This window comes from Taeniopygia guttata, chromosome 15 (genome assembly GCF_048771995.1).
Source record: "Taeniopygia guttata chromosome 15, bTaeGut7.mat, whole genome shotgun sequence".
Taxonomy (NCBI): Eukaryota; Metazoa; Chordata; class Aves; order Passeriformes; family Estrildidae; genus Taeniopygia; species Taeniopygia guttata.
In genome coordinates this window covers 8,254,483-8,271,163 of record NC_133040.1, presented here as the reverse complement: position 1 = coordinate 8,271,163, position 16,681 = coordinate 8,254,483, and the positions used below count along the sequence as shown (strand labels likewise).

Below are 16,681 nucleotides of genomic sequence, written 5' to 3'. Positions count from 1 at the left end.
TTCAAGCACTGAATGTGCCAGGTATTGCCACCAGCAGAGCTGAGAGTCTGTCTGAAGGCTCCCACTGCACCACTATTCCAGCCAGGGACATGCAGGGCAGAAACATTTAGATTAGCTTCTAATTTTAGCTCCCTCCACTTCCAAACAGATTTTGCAGCTCCTTCCTGCTCATGTGAGTGCACCCAGCAAGAGCAGCTGGTTCCTGGCACGAGGTTTGTCCTTCTTGGGTTGTGCTCTCTGTCTCCAGCTCGCTGCTGCTTTCTGTTCACAACTGCATTTTCCAGGCATTTTCTATTATTTTGCCCTGCAGTATCTACAATTGTTGTCTCACATTTATATCCAGGGAGGAGGCAAAGAAACCGCTGTAAAATTAAAGTGCCTGATGCTCCCAAAGATGGTCTTAAATTTTGAAGCTTTCCCAGAGCAAGCACCATAATTGCTGTGGCACTGGAGCTCACAGGACACTTCCCCTAGAAAATAGCACACAACATTCATTTAAACTAAAGATCATGCTGAACTAAATAGGAAAAATGAGCAAAGATGATCAGTGAGAAAGTGGTACAGAGAGCAGTATTCTGGCCACCACACAAAGCACTCTTGTGCTGAAGGCTGCTGTATTTATCTGCTTCTTTTCTCACTACTGAAAATCACCACTTCTTAGCAGCAAGCTCCAGGCACACGTTTCCATTTAATGGTTTGAGGAGAGAAGGAAGAGGCAGAAAAATAAAAGAAAATGAAAAAGTAGGAAGTGATTGTTTCTCAAAAATCAAGGTACAAGAGGGCAATCAAACCCTACAAACACAGTCATGCTGCTGTCAGCCCCAAAACTGCTCCTTTTGGTACCTCATGCACATCATCCTTTGCACATGTTCTCTAAAAAACATAACTCTGCTTCACATTTGTGTTTATTTTTCAAGCTCTATTTGCCTTAAATGAGTTCTAGCAAGCTGATCTTGGGATTAAACTATAACTAGGCTAGGACTCATAAAACAGGTTTATGATTTATTAACCACTGGTCGTGCCCCCTCAGCTTCACCGCTGACATGTCCCTCGTCCTGGAATTTGGCATTTATTCTGTGGTGTCAGTCAGGACACTCCTCAAGGGCTCTGTGAAGAAGAACAAGTGATGTTGAAGGAGAACAAGTAGCAATGATGGACACAGTCTGTCTTTATCATCCATCAGCAGAATATTGTGCTGGGAGCCCTGTCCATGCATTTCACCCACTGCAGCTTGCAGTGCTGTGCTCTTCCCTGGACCCCAATAAAACCCAGCAATGAGAAGCCCCAGCCACACACCTCAGCTGCAAAACCAAACCTCCCTCCACTTAATTTCAGCCCTAGCCAGTAAACTTGGCTCCTTTTTCAGTGCTAAAACATGACTTTCAGGGCTTAACCTGACATTGCCTGCATTTTCAAGGGTCTCCCTGCCTCCCTTTGTATAAAATAAAACTGTCAGTCCTTCAGCTCACGGTTAATTGAAATGGGTTAGGCTTTGCAGGGCTCTGCTGAGGCAGAGTCAGCTGTGCTTTAACCACTGCAGGGAGCAGGGCAAGGCTGGCAGAGGATGTTTTATGGGGCAGTGCTAATGGATTGACACCGACCTTGCTGAGCCCAGCCCTTGCACAGCTGCTGCTGGGATTGCTGTAACCCTGGGGTAGCTGTTCCTGCTCCCAGCACTGCCTCAGAACTCAATTTACTGAAATAGAAAACTGTCCACCAAGCCATCACATTCTTCTTTGGGGAATTTACAGGGCTTTGGATTTTTATTTTTATTTTTATTTTTTTATGTTTCAGAAGACCACAGTGCCTCAATGGACAAGAATTCCTGCCTGCAAAGGCTCTGTAAGGAAACAATGGCACTTTAAAGATGTGCCTGGATAAATGTTTCATGGATTAACTCTTTTTGTTGATCTTTTCTATCCAGCTCTCCACAAATGACCTGCAACTGCCCTGCAGCAGCGTGTTTTTGAAGTGCTGTGTTATTACAGGAGCTTGATTATGGCTTATTGAAACTAATGGAAAAGTTGTCACTGACAGCTTCTTTTTGCTGGGTCAGTTTCAAATGTTTTCACAATAAACCTGCCCATTTACATAGCCTAGTGCCTAATTTTGGAAGATTGCTTTTGAGGCAAGCAATAATCAGTCAACCTCAATATTTCACAAAATCCGGTGAGTAAAACTGGTAGTTAATGCCTTTACAAACAGCTCCCAGTGCCATTAAGCTCTTACAATGGGGAAATCGGTTCTTTCTTGGCAATGAAAAGCAGAAGAGAAAAAGATCTTATAAGACTACAATCAAAAATACAAAACACACCCTTGGCAGGAGCTGCAAAACAGACAGTTTTTCAGGCAATGAATATAAGCCCCAGCTCAGAATGCAGGGAGCTGCAGAAAAAAATCAATGCAAGGGCTGAACATTTCTCCTGACACCTTCCCTTTTCTGAATGGCTCTCATAAATTAGTTTTTTAGCTTCTTGGAGTGCTTTGCTTCATAAAAGATTTAGCACTATCTGCATCCAGCATTCTAGTCACTCCCCAAAACATAATGTACTTGCTCATCCCAAAAAAAGAATTATATAGAAAGCAAATTAAAAAATGCAAGATATATCAAATCAAGCAGAGTCGGTCTCAAATATTAATGCCTCAGGTCAACAAGGTACAAAATTATAAAAACACTCCTTATTGGCAATTGAAAAAGCAGCTTGGCAAGCAATCAAGAAGACTGAGGCCATGGTATATAGGTCTGCTTGAAGTGGTTCAGTAGAAAAATGAGGTTTCTATTCCTTGGAGTACATAAAAGGGTGCATAAATCCCATGGTTTCTAACTGGATTCTGCCCTTGCTCATATGTGTTGAATCACAAGGGTGTCAGGGAGGTGAACAAGAATTTTCGGGTAGGAGTTCCAGTTTTACAGAACATTAATCTGGATTAGAGCAAAAGTTTCATGTTTAAAGCAAATTCATTAGTGGGGAGCCTCGGAAATGTCACATTTTCAGTTCTACTTACTGTGTCCACTTATTAGTACAGCACAGGAACAGGTTTTTTTCTGATACCCCTTCAGTGGACAAGTGAATTCTGTTCATTTAAATCTAAATCAAAACTCTTCTGTCAGGCCAGAGTGTCTTAAAGGCTTGAAGAGAGAGGCAAAAATCTTTATAACAACATGTTTCAATTGGTAATTATGCTCAACTTTAACAATATAAGCATAAATACCCACTTAAAATGTATTTGGATTTATTCTTCAGCTCTTTGGCCTTTCAAGTTCACTTGAAGTGAATGAAATCTATCCAAAAACCAGGAAAAATTTCAAAGTTTTGGTACTCACCCTTGGGAGATCATAATAGTGGGACACTTCTGGGCAGTGACAGTGGTCTTGGTTCCCCTTTTTGTAGTCAGCAGCAATTTGTAAAACTCATCAGGGACTGCAAGCAACACATCTGCTGAGTAAGGCTTCCTAAAATACCTTTTACCTGCTGGAGCCCTTCCAGGAAGGTGTCAGAACAAGTCTGCTAGTCAGTGCCACACTACCACTGACCTCAAAGTAAATTCACTCCTTCCCCCCTCAGCCAACAGTGCTGGATGAACACAGCAAGGGATTCTGGCTTGCACAATATAATGCAAAAAAACAACTTCATTTTACCCACGGTTGAGCTGCCCATGCTCCTCCCTTCTCCTGTTTGTTCTTTATCACAGCTGAAGTTTTTTTTATCTTGCCATGGATAAGTGTTCTCTGCTTCTACAAGCACCTCTCATTTTAAAAGATTGTGGTTTCACAGAGTACTTAAAAAAAAACAAAAAACAAAAAAACCCAAACCAACAACAAAACCATAGTGCAGTGTGCCAGTCAATAGTGAAATTATGAGAAGTGTAATCTACTCTTCCCACCCTAATGAGCTGATGAGTAAATAACTGTCAGGCCATTGCTCTGAGCTATTGATCAGGGCTTCCCACAGAGCTGATGCACTGCAGAGGTACCTGCTGCTAACCAGCAGGGATCAATACAGGAAACTTCCAAAAACAATAATGAAAGGTTTCAGGCTCTTTCCACATGTGCTGGGGCAGCAGATCTTCATTGCAGGATCAATTCTCTCTGTTAGATCACACCTCCCACGCTGCTCCCTGCCTTTCACCTTGCAGAGGTGAGACTTGTTCTGTAAATGCTCACTAAAGGCTGAGCAGGGGGATGTTTATGGCAGGGAGTGAGGCTGAGGAACTTCCCCTGCAGTGAGTGCTCCAGAGGAATTTCCTGAGACCCCAGCCTTGCCTTCTCTCCCCTGCCCAACTCAGCCACCACATCACACATTGGCTTCCTGCTCTGCCAAGAGCCAAGGATTCAAATTTTTTTACCTCCAAAAGCTTTGCAGGGGGTCCTCCACTGGATATCATCCTGTGTCACTCCTCCTCCATTTTCCACACTCCCTTCCTTCAGTATTACATTTCAGGGCAAGACTCTCAAATTCTGCTGCATCTTTCCTTTTTTTTTTTTTTTACCCTTTTGTTACAGAATTTCTGAGAGACAGAGAGCATGATTTATGTCTGGAGTGAGACTTGAGCTACCCCTCAGACTAGGCCCTGATAAGCGGCCGTGGTGGGGCCTCAAAGCCTTTGATGCAGTGAGAATTCAGTTGTGGCGCAGTTAAAAATTATGTTAAGATAACTACAAAGTAATGAGCTATTCGAGTGTGAATTTGAATAGATCTGGAGTGTGAAAAGCCTGACCACCTTAAGGCAAAGGTAAACAATGTTAGCGTGCCAATCAGAGTGCCTTTGTAAACTGTAAACTATATGGAAGTGTATATAAACTGCCATCTTATCACTAATAAAGGGGAGAACGTTGCATTAATCACATTGGTTGGATGTGCATTCTGTCCTGTCCAGTGTTCCCGATTTATGAGGTCCCTGGCTTTGCCCTTTCTTTTCAAGTATCAGTCGAAAATTTTCTCCCCTTCTCAGCCTCAAAGTATAAAATAATCTTGGCTCTGATATTATTCCCTTGGATGGTCCAATTTTCTCAAGATTTATCAGAGCTTTTCCCTTCACCTTTTCTCTTTGAAACCAGGTGCAGATGTCAGACTTAAATGTTAATTTTGAAGTTTCCTTTTTATCTTTTTAAAAAATTACATTTAACTTGAACTCTTATAATATTTATTCAAGCCCACTTACAAACAGTAAATGAGAAGGTGACATTTACTTTTTTAATGAAAAAAAATTCAATTTACATAGCTCCTGTTTTAAAGCACTAGAAGGTCTGAACAATTGCAAAGACTTTATTTCATTTGGTCTCTTGAAAAGCAATCCAATCCTGGAAAGCTTTTATAAGCTGTAAAAATAATCACATTACATTCAAATCTCTCATGATTAATTCACAAACAGGTCTAACTCAAACTCCAAGTGGAGTGAACCAGATACCATGTCTAGATCAACAACATATGGAAGCCAATTTCTCCTTCCCACAGAGCAGAGAGTCTGTAAACACAAACCATAAGCTTTGTCTTTTATTTATGTATTGTCTCTCAATGACAGAAATCCTGAAATAAACCTTCTGTCTCCTTTCTGTGGACTGCTATCCTCAATCTATATAATAGCAAACTGACCACAAATAAAAACAAGATTTCCTATTAGAAAATGGGGTGTGTACAATTTTTAAATACTTTTGGATAGTATTTTTCAAATGGGAAAATTCAAGAAAACATTTGTGTCTTTTCAAACAAACAACATGGAATTTTAGTAGCTTGGAAAATCTTCCTTGCATAGGGAGCCCTGATGCACAGCATGTTTTCAAAAGATTCGGTACTAAGTTTTCAAAATCAGCACAAGTTTTCACTCTGACATTTTTCTGTGACAGAAAAAAGTTTCAGATCACCAGAGTTTTCTGCAGGACCGAAGCTGCATTTGGTGATTTGTTGTAACAATTCTTTGAGGCATGCACTTCTTCACCAGTAATGCCTTTTTTTCCCCAGCATTGTTTGTATGCTCTGAATATTTGGCTTCCTCACATACCCCAGAAGGACACAATTGCAACAGTTATTTTAAGTAATGTCACCTTTTCCTGCTCAAACTCCATAATTAAAGCTAAAAAGGGAAAGTGGATTGAACAAGACACTGTATCCCTTCCTTTTACAGTGCCCCAGATTATTTTATCTCAGGAAGATCCTGCAGCAGATGGGTACCTGTCTCCATTAAAATGCAGCAGAGGAAAGTCTAAGAATGATCAAGGGGACACATTGGAGTCTTCATGTTAAATAAACAAGAGAACTTGATGTACAACTAAGAAAACAGGGAGTGAGAAGAAAGTTTAGACAAGAGATCACAGAGGATAAGTTATCAAACCGAAGACCTTGAAGCAAAGAATATTTTGTTCATTTCAATAAAGAACAGAAGATTACACACAAGAAGATGGAAGAAGATTATTACTTTCTCCTCTGACAGATTCATGCTTGTATCCTTTTTAAAATTTATTTTTATATAGCTGTGCTATAATCAATTCCCTTTTTAGTCTCCACTCCCAGGCTGTAGATCTCAAGTCCCAAAAGCTGGAGTGCAGTTGAAGTTATTCAGTCAGGAGATACTGTCAGCTATGGCATTAAGGAAAAAAAAAAATAAAAAAGAAAATAAGAAACCTGGAAACTACAAGGTCTTTAAAATGAACAATGGACAACATAGCAGAATGCACTGAAGGCTATTGCATGCAGCAGTATCTAGACTGTTAAACTTGATATAAATAACTTGCAAAAAGTAAAAATAAAATGTATTTCTTCTTAAGAAACAATTTATTGCAATCTGGACTCCCAACCTTATTTGAGCCATAAGTAAAGAGACATAAAATACTGTGGTATAGATCCTAGTAACATTCAGCATTGGTTGTAAGGGCTCATTTCTAAGATTTTGGTTTGTGGACTAAATGGAAAGAGCTAATCATGCAGAGTGTGAACTGTGCATCTACTAATTGAGGAGAAACACACCCACACTTCAGTGAAAACAAAGATTATATATGAGCAGAGAGGATGGGAGGGACCATGAAAAATGCCAACCTCTCCTCTGATATATCAAAAAACAAAAAAGACAGCTAGTGACCAGCCTGGACCTTGCTCAACATTAGAATCCCACCAGGTTTCTCCTTTCTTTCCTTTGTGAGGGTCACCTTCCCCACAAAGCAAATCTCAGAGTCCCTGTGAAAGTGATAATCAATAATTCCAGGATGAAAGACGGAAGATGGTAAAGTTCTCTTCCCATCACCTTGGGAAATGGTGCTAATAGACAAAGAAGAGCTGTGATAAGTCTGCAATCACAAAAGGATAATCTCCCTGTCAAACAGAATGCCAGCAGACATCAGAATACTAATCAAGGAAAAGCTTTTCTGCTGCTCCTGGATGTGACTGGCATTACACTGTTGATGTCTGGAGTACAATGGTTTTACTGCCATAAATCTGGAGGTGCTATGTGTTTTCATGCAGTTAAAATCCAACACAGGTTGGATTTTGCTTGAGAGCTCATGAATAGCATCATCATAACTGCATTTCCAAAAATTGGATATGCAGGATAGAACAAGAGACCCTTCTGTATCTGAGGCTTGGGCTGCCATATGCCAATGCTATAGTGGTGGTAGCCAACACTCATCAGAGCTACAAGATGGCAGATTAGGGAAAAAAAAACTACACTATGCAGGCACTTCGTCTGACAGCGTGTAATTAGGCTGAGAAATTCATTGGCCACTGGATGCTCATTAAGGCTGAAACCACCCATCAAAGTTGAAGGGGGAGTGGGGTGTCAGTTATGAAATGTGGGCAGATGACCCCAGATCATCAAGGACCAGTAGATCTCCACTTCCTGGTCTTAAGCCATGTGAGGTTTTTGTTTTTTTTTTTTAATTTTCTTTTTTATTTTTGTGACAGCACAGGTTATTCCTCCTCCTAGCTTTGTTCAGGACTACCATGTTACAGATCAGGAGATGAGTCCAGTAGGTATCCAGCAGGATGTAGCAACTAGATGGAGGCACAACCTGGCCATTGAATCATCCACAAATGATTCCCAGAGATCCCTGCTGACATGCTGTGCCATTGTTCCTGGCATGCACTGGCTGCTGCTCCAACAGGAGCAGGCACAGGAACAGCCCATGTCCTGCACTCCCTGTGTGACAGGCAGGCATTTTAACACAGCTGCTGCCTTCCCATGCACAGCACAAGAGCTCCCAGTGTCTTTTGCAGCCTCCATCACCCCATTCGGGCACTGCAAGCTCAGCCTGTGCTGAACCAAAGCTGGAAATTGAGGTAATGAGGTCTCTTCCTTTCCCCCAGGCACTCTTGTAGGCTCCTTTCCAGCTGGAGGGATCACAGGAGAGGAAAGGTTGGTGGGCTTCTTTCTTGCAGAACTGGCTGCAGTCCACACCCAGGCATCTGTCAGAGAGCTCACTAATGCTCTTTTATAGGAGATTTGGCCAGTAAACCTGGGAACAGCTGCACGAGCTGTGCCTGTGATCCATACAATTAATTTGCAAGCCTGTCATTGTTCATCACTAGATGACAGCAATGCACTTCTGAGCATGCCTTGAGCTGCTTCTGGGGGCACGACTCCAAGTGCCTCTGTTGTTTCTCTGCAGTAATCACAGCTCCACCAGGAAATGCAGTGAAGAGGATGCACTTGGGGAGATAACTCTGCATGGATGAGGTGCCACAATCCCAAAGGAAGAAGAGGCACCAGTTCAGGGGAATACAGACTAAGATAAACAGTGGAGCTCAGGATTTATCCCAAAGAAGAGACTGAAATATTGGCTCTCCTTTCATCACCACAGGGACAGAGGAACGTGTCATGCACGACTTTCCCACATCCACAGCACCAGTGCTGCTGCAATATAGGGCAGAGACATGGAAAGAGAAGCTTCTCATCATTCCATGTAACTCCCCCCTGCCAGAAATGCCATGCTGGCTGCAGAAAACAGGTACCACAGCAGGAGTGAAACCATGGAGAGGGGGATGGAGGAAATAGGAAAAAAATAAAAAACCCCAAACAAATCAGAGTGGATGCATCACCAATCCACAACCCAATACTACTTCATCTGGAGCAAGTATCATTTAATCCTCCAATCTCCATAGGAAGATAGCCTATAAATTTAGTTGCATACATATAGATGTACACCCACATTCACATAAATCCTTGTGTGAGAATGAGGAGCATGAATATCTGCAGCTCCAGTAATTCCTTGCCCTTCTTGCAAGAGAAAAATATTTTTTTGGTTTTTTTATGTCTATGACAAGCCATTTATTTACACACAGTTTTTTCATACTGCCCTTTTTCCTCCTCACCTGAAATTTTGCCTTTGCTGTATAGTTTTTCCACTTATGATAATTTTTTAATTCTGAAGTTAGCTTTAGGGAAGACAGACTTACAGAATATAAATGAAGCCCTTGGCCACTCGAGGTCATTAGACACTCCATGACAAGAAAATTATTTATGAGCAAGAAAACTTAGTTTTCTGTCCTTGTAAAGAATAAATTGATCCCTGGTAAGGCGAAAAAACCCCACAGAAACCAACTAAACATAAAAATTTTACCAAAAGCTCCCCCAACAACCCTTCAAACAAATACAAAGAAATACCACCCCCTTCCAAACCAAAACAGTAAAAAATAAAACAAAACAAAAAACTCCAAAAAATAATCCCCAGCCTAGCTATAAAAGTACAGGGATAGGTTCAACTGAGAGAAAGCAAAGACTCGTGTTTGAATTTCTTCTGAAATAAAATTTTTCTGGATTATCCACTCACAGCTGTCAGGGAACTAAGCCTTTTTCCTCTCTCACTTTAGCATAATAATCTATGGTTATTTCCTTCTAGAGTGGGATCATCAACTAACAAGCTGGTCATTTTGTCCTAGTGGAAGCCATCAGCCAGAATTGCTCATCCTGCATAAAATATCTTTATAGAGTTCTCATTACTACAAGAAGAAAATCTTCTTAAAAGAGCTTATTAAAGGAAACTGCCAGTTCAGACATTCACCTTCATGACTCTCATAAAAGTCCTTTTTTTTTACAGAAGTTAGGGAAGTGGAGAAGGCAATAAACATACAAGCAATATTAATGTAATGAGTATTGATGACTGACTGGGAAGAAAAAAAAATAGCAAATTTCAGCCTCACAGTTCCTTGTAAGGTACAAGAGGACCTGGTCTGATTTCCCACTAGGCAAGGTCCAGAGATCAGAAGGCAGAACGGAAAACAACAGTGGCTGCTCCAGGAGATAAATGCCCTATGTTATTTTGGCTTTAATTTCTCTAGCCAGGTGAAAAAGAAGTTGGTTGTTTTCTTCAAGAGAAATAGAACGGGTTACCAGAAGTTGAATCCTTGAATTTTTTGGGAAAGAAGTGAAAATTATTTTATGTAGAATGAGAAGATCTTAAAATCAATGTCATCCTAGAATAGCCCTGCCCTCTTCAAAAGAAACCTAATTAGTTCTTCAGTAAATGAACCCAGGTACCTTTCTGTTGGAACTCAAAATGTCCCTCAGACATTTTTGGATGTTCTGGGTCCAAGTCAGAAGCATTTGAGACCCTGGCAGGCAGCTGGAAACAGCTGTGATTTTGGGTTTGAACCATGGAACGATTTACCAACCTTGCAGGAAGAACAAGAAGTCACAAAAGTTTAGATATTATAGTAGAAGTAGTCACAAAGTAAAGGGAAGAATTTTTGAGTGCTGTACAGGGGGGTTTTAATTTTGTACATGGGGGTCAGAAGTTTTAAGATGGAGGGATCTGGGCCTGCCCTGTCCTCCCTCTTTCTTCTTCCTTACCTCCATGTTCTTGGTGATGTTGGCACTCACAGATTGGTTTAGAGTAGAAAGGCACCATTTAATATAGGTAATAGGCATTGGGGAAAACTGTAACCATGTAACACGTAATGTACCATATAAAAGATAGAAAAGCACCATTTAATATAGGTAATAGGCATTGGGGAAAAACTGTAAACATGTAACATGTAATGTACCATATAAAAGACAGCAGCAGCCCTGGGCAGAGGGGGAGAGAAGAAGCAGTCGGGAGTCAGGGAGGATGTCAGGGTGTGTGTGTGCCTCTGCCTGAGCTGCTGAGCAACCACAGCAGCTCCAGAAGAAAATCTTTTAGATAACTTGCAATAAACTGCCTTGAGACCAGAAAACAGAAGACTGCTGAGCCTTTCTTTGGAAGCACAGGTTGGAGGAGAGACTTTTCCAAAACACGGAGCCACCCCCGACCTAGGGGTGAACTCAGGCAGCTTTCAGGTCATGATATTTTTCCCACTGAGCGCTCTCCTCTGGTTTTATGATTGAGCACAACTTGTGTTGCTTTATCCACCAGTGCAACACATGATCCAGCAGCCCAGTACTCCACTGCAGAACTGCCTCATGCTTTTTGTGCGCTTCCATTCTCCCTCCTCGTGTGAAATTCTCTGCCTCTCCCCACCAGCAGCTGCATTTGCCCCTTAGCCCAGCTACTGGTCTGCAGGAAATCTCTTTTCCAGCAAACATGACACTTGTTCCCACAGCCCATTCAGTGCCTTGGACCTTGGAAAATGAAGTTCCTTGAGAAAACAGGAGACAGTGTCACTGTGCTTAAAGGATGCTAATGACTGGTAAGGGACTGACTGCTCCCTGTAATGAAAGGGAATGTGGAACCAGCCTCAGCTTTTGCAGCTCTGCAGGGAAGGGTTGTTGTTTTCCCTCTTTAAATAAATTTTGAGCAGACGACAGGTGAACTCTAACTGCAACTCCCTCTGTAGGCAATAAAGCATCTGATGGAATTTCTGCACATCTGTGAGTGAAGTGATATGGATTAATCAACATATATCATCATCTACATGGAATGTATTAAAGCCTCCCCTGGTCTGCTGTGCAAGTACATCCTCTTGACATTATTTTGATATTCATATCTCAGCCTTTATTTGTTCATCATCTTTTGGGGTGATGGATGAAGATTAGAAAAAACAAATCTCAGGGAAGAGTTTTCATTTGAAAACTATTTGCTCCAACCTTGCACACTGTATGTCAGGGCTGATAAAACCAGATTAATTTTCTCCATTGGTTTTCATTCAAGGGATGGTAGGAAAAAGTGTCTGGTCATTTCTTGACATTTTCCATCTCCACACCTCCAAATGGAAAACATGTAAAAGTGACATTTCTTTTCAGATAAAAGGTTTGATTTACCATAAAAAACTCCAGTAAGAGCTTTGCAATTAGTAGAAAGGTAATTTTAGCTTACAATGGAAATTTGGAAAAATGTTATTGCAAGTTAATTTTGCCAATTTGAAAATGAGAAACTGAGATCCTCTGAAATGGTAGAAATTTACAAAACAGTGCCTTCCAAACTTCATTGGGGTGGGAAGTTCAGCAAACATCAGGTTGTGGTTTGTAAGTTTAAAAGATAGTTTTTAATCCAGTAGAATACATTTAAATAAAAATGTACTAAAGATCACAGAACTATAGAGGAAGCAATGCTTGTCTCAACACAGACATAATTTGATTAAATCATAGGGATACTGGAAATATCAATGTTGATTTATGCCTTACTCTTTAAAATTTTGGCTTTAACAGCATCTCCCACTGAGTCTTGAGACAGTCTTGCAAGTTTTGGAGGACTAGCTTCAAAGAATAGCAGCCTGTTCTTTGATGTCACATGGGCTTTCCTGTCTCAGACTGATTTCAGCCAACTTTCTCTAAAATTCAGTTTTGTCAAAAAAATCTAACCAAACTGAAACACTCAATTTAAACAATGATATAATAGTAAATCTTCAAATTTCAGTCTAGATTTATCCAGAGCCAGTTTTCACATGATTTATTGTTTTCTCATCAACACAATAGTCCAGCTCAAATAGCTATTTCTTGTATTTGTAGTTCCTCCTAGATTAATCTTCTGCACCTTAAAACTACTTTTCAGCCAACCTGGCTAAACAAATGGGCCTATTCATCAACTTATCCTCCAAAATGTTCCCAATTATGAACGTGGTTCAAATGCCAGATCAAATCTTTCTAAATAAACCTCCTCATCAATCTTTGTGAGTAAACATCTGTCACACACCTAAGTAAACTGAAGGGAAAAGGAGATTCGTGGCCAGACAGGTCCTTGCTGTTCTCAATTTCTCTTCATTGGTTCATCCCTCTGGTTTCCTGCAGCTTGGCAGGGGCATGAGGCACATTTGCAGCAGCCAGCTCTGCATTTGGGAAGGTTTGCTAATGCCCTTTTTATGGCTGCATGAGGACACAAAGCCACAAAGGAGGTGTTTTGAGACAGAAAAGTCAAATGCCACCAGCGGCAGGACACGCTGGATAACGAGGATGCCCAAGTGAGAAGAATGCCCAAACCTAGCCATGATTAGAGCAACTAAAAGAGCTGGTGAAAGTGTTCAGCCCTGTCACAGAGCAGCAGCCAAGCCCTAAAAGAGAGCTCAGAGTTTAATTTCTGCACGTACTGCACTGCACCAAGGGCTGCAGGTACCAGAGCAGCTGGTGCTACCAGTGCTGGAGAGAAGCCACTGGATGCAGCAAACTGATCTTTGACATGACAAGTCCTTACACAACTCCCTCAGCCAATTCTCACATGTGCTTTTCTGCTTAAATCAATGGCACAATGAGGAAGTGTGGGAGTCCAGGGCTTCCCTCTGGCTGCCCTGGCAGGTCTGGGACCCTGGCAGGGGTCAGGAACCCCCCTGGACAGAGCCCCCAGAGACACTGTCTGTGATTTCTGTCCATGGAAAAGAGTTTTCAGTCTTACAGGATGAATTACCAGCTCTGAGTGTGTGATATAAGTAATAATTAAGTGTGGCACAGGGGCAAAAGTAAAATGTTAGGATTCTAGATTAGGGATCCAAAGAGAACAAGATGGAGGAAATTGGGTGTGCCTTGTCCTTTTTCTCCTTCTTCACGCCCTCCATATTTCACTGCAGTGTTGGCATTTTTCTATTGGTTTAGGCTGGGGACACACTGTCCAACGTAGGTGACAGATATTGGCACGTTATTGTAAATCCAGCACAGGTAGTTTCTGGTATTTAATGTTTGTAACATCCCACTGAGGGCAGAGCCCCACACGCTGCCCTGCAGGACAGAGCTGCGGCAGGGCAGCAGAACATGTTAGAGATAAACAGAATAAACAACCTTGAAACCAGCACAGACGAATTATGGCTTCTGCTTTGGCAGCGGGGCAGAAAGACAGAGATTTTATACAATCTCAGAATCATCAATACCACAGATTCTGACAAGGAAGGACTTGCCTTGTGGCAGGATTGTGGTTCATTGGTATCACCTGAGAGAGAAGAAGAAAGGAAGGGGCATTAAGGAATCTTACAGGCCACCAAAAACCTACAGCTCCACCTTAGCAGCTTGCTTCCTTTACACTAGCAATTCACATTTCTACTGCTTGTCAGCTACAGAATAAAACAGGGCATCTTTAGCAGCAACAATGTACCCTAATTAGAATTTTAAAAGAAATTACTTACTTAAGAGCTCACTCAACACTATTAGGAATACATATTACTTTTTGTTATAGAATAGGAGCGTTTTGGTAGTGACAGCCTCTTTTGACTAAATTTCTCTCTGCATCCTGACAGTGTAATGTTGATTTAGCACTATGCCTGTCAGTTATCTTAGCATGATAATTCTGTCTTCCAGCTAGGGAATAAAGCTTTAATAAAAATATTTATGGAACATAGATTTTTCTTAATGATGCCTAAGTTGGGCAGGCTCAACTTACAGTAGCTAGACAAAATGCCACCCAAAACAATTACAATCAATTCTTTTCAATCTATCAGCAGTTAGACTTGAAGCATTAACAAATGCCAAATTGGGAGCACTTAGAGCAAAGTCACTGAAATTAAACCAGTATCAGGGAAAAATGTACTAATCAGCAATCTGAAAGGACTATTCTGCAACTGCTTGGACATCTGCACCCTTAATGCCTTATGCTGCTTTGGTTGGGTCTTTTTGAATCAAATGCTCAAAAAGTCACTGCTTGGCAGTTCCCAGAAAGTGACATTTAAAAGTGTGGTCAGGGGAAATAAAGTGAAATACAACAGACAAGGCTCAGCAGAAAAGCCCATTCATCTTTCGCAAATGAGCAGGTGGAGGAAGCAGGGCAGACTTACAACACAGACAAAGGAGGAACCAACTGAGCAAACCAAGAACATATGGTCCAGAGTTGCCATTGCACCATCTGCCTCCATTTGTGATGGAAATGCCAGAGATGGGAGCAAATCCATCTTTTGAGCAGTGGCTGGACAGCTCCTCATTCCACAGGGAATGCAGCTCCCTGAAACAAGACATTCCAGGAGGAACTGTTCTTGTTTACTTATGAAAAGCTTATGTTTTAACTTTTGGCTGCTCTCATCTAAAGACTTTCTATCTTGCTTCCATCCAAATTGTACATCTCACAAAACATAACTGGCAGCCCTAAAATCAGGAATAGTTGCTGGAACAACTGAAGTAATCTTTGTAGTTGGCTGAAAGTCATCTGAGACTTTTTACAATATTCACAGAAATGTTGACTAAAAAAACCGAAAACAAGCTAAAAATCAGTTTCATCAGCAGTAACATATTTACAACTTGAATGTTTTTATTTATCCAGGAACCAGCAAAGAAAATCAGTGAAAAGGATGAAATGAAGGCTGTTCCCCCAGGGCTGAGGCTATTTTAGAGGTAGATTATCCAACTTTCTCCATAGGAGAAACTAGAGATGATAGCCAAGCATGATACCACAATCCTATTTAGCAAAGTGGAAATACTCATCAAAAAACTTTTGAAAAAGAACAGAATTTTCCTGGCAGCTCATCAAGCAAGAACTACTGTTTTTCTCTAGGAATGACCAATTCATTGTTTCAATGTCAGCTTTTATTTGGGGAATAACCACACTACATCAATGAAGATGTGCAGGCATGCAAACTATTCTTTCTGACAACTGCCATCTTCAATTACTGTTTTCCTGCCTACCTCAGTCCTCTTGTCTTAACCTGTTGTAGCAAATTCTAAAATCCCCCTTGGCACCCTGCCATCATGCAATAGTTCCTGGCAAAAAGGGATTCCAGCCTGTCGCAATTAGATCTGTGACTTGATGCATTACACAATTGCACAGGAGCAGCTGGAAAGAGTGAAAGTAGTATAAAACACACATGCACAAGTGCAGCCCAGAGACACATTTCTGTGCATTTGTAAGCTGTACTGCTGTAAATTAAAAATTATATTTAAAATTACTCCCGAGTTTTTAGCCAGCAAGCAAGCTCAGCACAATCTCACCCAGAGATATTAAAAGAGGCAGCAGTGGTTCCACTGGTGGAAACCAAATGAGAGCTAAGTTTTAATACAATAGGAGCACACATGGACTAGGAGCAGAGACCAGGCAGCAGCTATAGCACTGAACTAACCTCAAATTCCTGTGAAAAACCCACTGGGAATGAAACAACATTAATCCATTTTCAAGTGCTTGGAAATCAATCAATAGATTTGTACTATTGGCAAGGCTCAGCCCACTACTTCTGAAAGAGCTGCTGATTTGCTTTGGAGAATAGCAGCTTTGTCTTTTCAGGAGAAAATTTTGTTTAGCTACAAGTGCAAGGAATTCCCTCTGAGAAAAGAGATCAGCTTGATCTTCAGCCAGATGTCTGCCATTAGAAGACAAACAGGCACTTCCTCTGTATGGAGGTCATTGGTACACCCAGAGGCTTAGAAGGTTTTCCGC

At 41.2% G+C, this 16,681-nt stretch overlaps 1 long non-coding RNA gene across 1 annotated transcript in view; it reads right to left on the bottom strand.

The window, feature by feature from the left end:
• Positions 1 to 3,662, bottom strand: part of LOC140685148 (uncharacterized) — a 58,873-nt gene extending 55,211 nt beyond the window's left edge. The window contains exon 1 of the long non-coding RNA XR_012058406.1: positions 3,326 to 3,662. This is a non-coding gene — a long non-coding RNA (uncharacterized lncRNA). The remainder of the gene's footprint in view (positions 1 to 3,325) is intronic.
• Between the last annotated feature and the right edge of the window lie 13,019 nt (positions 3,663 to 16,681).